The sequence below is a fragment of the Hypanus sabinus genome, chromosome 27 (genome assembly GCF_030144855.1).
Source record: "Hypanus sabinus isolate sHypSab1 chromosome 27, sHypSab1.hap1, whole genome shotgun sequence".
Taxonomy (NCBI): domain Eukaryota; kingdom Metazoa; phylum Chordata; class Chondrichthyes; order Myliobatiformes; family Dasyatidae; genus Hypanus; species Hypanus sabinus.
The window spans coordinates 46,602,354-46,604,964 of NC_082732.1; positions in this window are offsets into that span (position 1 = coordinate 46,602,354).

Sequence of the window (2,611 nt, forward strand, 5' to 3'; positions counted from 1 at the left end):
TATGGAATATGGAATTCTTAGGAATTCATTGCCAGAGACAACTGTGGAAGCTAAATCACTGAGTATATTTAAAGAGGAAGTTGATGGGTTCTTGATTATTCATGGCATCAAAGGTTACAGGGAGAAGGCAGGAGAATGGGGTTGAAAAGAATAATAAATCAGCCATGATGGAATGGCAGAGTAGACTCAATGGGCTGAATGGCCTAATTCTGCTTCTATGTCTTAAGGTCTTAAAAGCAAGGTTAAATAAATAGATTTAGAGCTGGCTTTAAAAGTGTCAACTGTGGGGGAGAGATAGAGTGTTGCTTTGTAGACACAAGTTCCTTTGGACAAGAGGCCACTTGTCCTGAGATATCATTTACCATAGTGGTGTATATATAAACTCTCTTCTGTCGTTACTTTAGACAACCTGCTGGGTCCCGCATGATCCCCACTTCCTCTACCTGCATGTTTGGATATGGACAGGAATGTTCGAACTAATCATTTTCTGGAGTGGTTTCAGTTCTTGCAGCAGACAGGCTCACCACGGGACTGGAGCAGCGGCAGTAGACAGCAGTGTGGAGGATCCCAGAGCCATGGTAAGGCGCCCACCAAAGGGCTAGATGCAATTCCCAAATCAGAATCAGGTTTAATATCATTGGCATATGCTATGAAATATGTTGTTTTGTGGCACTAGTACATTGCAATATAGAATAATAAAAAACTATAAAATTACAATAAGAAATAAAAAAATTATTTTAAGGAGTTAAGGTACAGAGGAGATGTCAGGGATAAGTTTTTTACGCAGAGAGAGGTGAGTGCTTGGAATGGGCTGCTGGTAATGGTGGTGGAGGCGGATATGATATGGTCTTTTAAGAGTCTCCTGGATAGGTACATGGAAAAATAGAGGGCTATGGGTAACTCTAGGTAATTTCTAAAGTAAGGACATGTTCGACACAGCTTTGTGGGCCAAAAGGCCTCTATTGTGCTGTAGGGTTTCTATGTTTCTATGTTAAATAAGTAGTGGAAAATGAGAGTGGGAAAATCTGTGGAATTCATTGCCACAGATGTCTGTGGAGGCCGAGTTATTGGGTAGATTTAGACCATAAGATGTAAGGGCAGAATTAGGCCAGTCAGCCCATTGAGTCTACTCTGCCATTCCATCATAGCTGATCCCGGATCCCACTCAACCCCATTCACCTGTCTTCACAACATATTCTGTGATGCTCTGACCGATCAGGAAATGATCAACTTCCGCCTTAAATATACCCACTGACTGGGCCTCCACTGCAGTCTGTGGCAGAGCATTCCACAGATTCACTTCTCTCTGGCTAAAAAAATTCCTCTGTACTTCTGTTCTAAAAGGTCACCCCTCAATTTTGAGGCTGTGCCCTCTAGTTCTGGATACCCCCACCATACGAAACCTGACTGGCCTATAATTTCCTTTCTTTTGCCTTCCACCCTTCTTAGTGAGTGGAATGACATTTGCATTCTTCTAGTCCTCTGATTCTTGAAAGATCGTGACCATTTATCTCTTCAGCAACCTCTTTCGGGAATCTGGGATGTAGTACATCCAGTTCAGGTGACATATCCACCTTAAGACCTTTAAGTTTGCCTGGTATTTTTTTCTTTGTAATAGCAATGGCACACATTCCTGCTCCCTGAGCAGAGGTTGGTAGGTTCTTGGTTAATCAGGGCATCAAAGGTTACAGTGAGAAGGCCAGAGAATGAAGTTGAGAGAGATAATAAATCAGCCATGATGGAATGGTGAAGCAGACTTGATGAGCCAAATTGCCTAATTCTTCTGCTATGTCTTATGGGCTTATGAATAGCGCTGCTGCCTCTGCCTTTCCTGATGTTGCTCTATGGTCCATTTGGTGGATTGAGAATCCCTTGAGCTGGAGCGCTGTGTCTAGAAATGGGGGTGAGCCATGTGTCAATGAAACAGATCACAACAATTCCTCATTTCCTTCTGTTACAGCAATCTTGCCCTCAGGTCCTCTGTTTTGTTCTCCAGTGACTGTACATTGCCCAGGAGGATGCTATGGAGCGGTGTTCATGATGCCCATCACTTCAGTCTGGCCAGAAATCCCCCCCTGATGGCCTCCCTTTCTATGGTGGACATTTGGTTGATTCCGAGAGCTGTACCTAGAGTCCTGAGAATCAAGTTCAAAGATTCAAAGTACATTTATTATCAAGGTATGTATGCAGTATACAACACTAAGATTTGCCTTTCCATGGGCAGTTCAGTTCAGTTTGGTCCAGCACCCCGTCTCTTGCTATCTGCAGTGCTAGTCTTCCCTGATCAATATCGCACAGAACAACGACTAAAAAAGGAGTGACCAAAACCCAGAAACGCATAATAACATGAACATGAACTATAGAGTCCCATCCACAAACCAAGCCAATGAAACTGTGCCCAAGACCTGTGGACTCTGGCACCATCCTCTGGCAGCATCGACTGAGAGATAGAGAAAGACAAACTGGGGTCTTCCTTGATTACAGTTGACTTCTTTGTGCCTTGTCATGTTCTTCACTCTTCATAGAATGTTGCAAAACAAGCAGCTATTTACATAACAGTTCCATGCAAACAGTTAGGTTGGAACCACTGTGAGAGCTGAGAACCCACTGG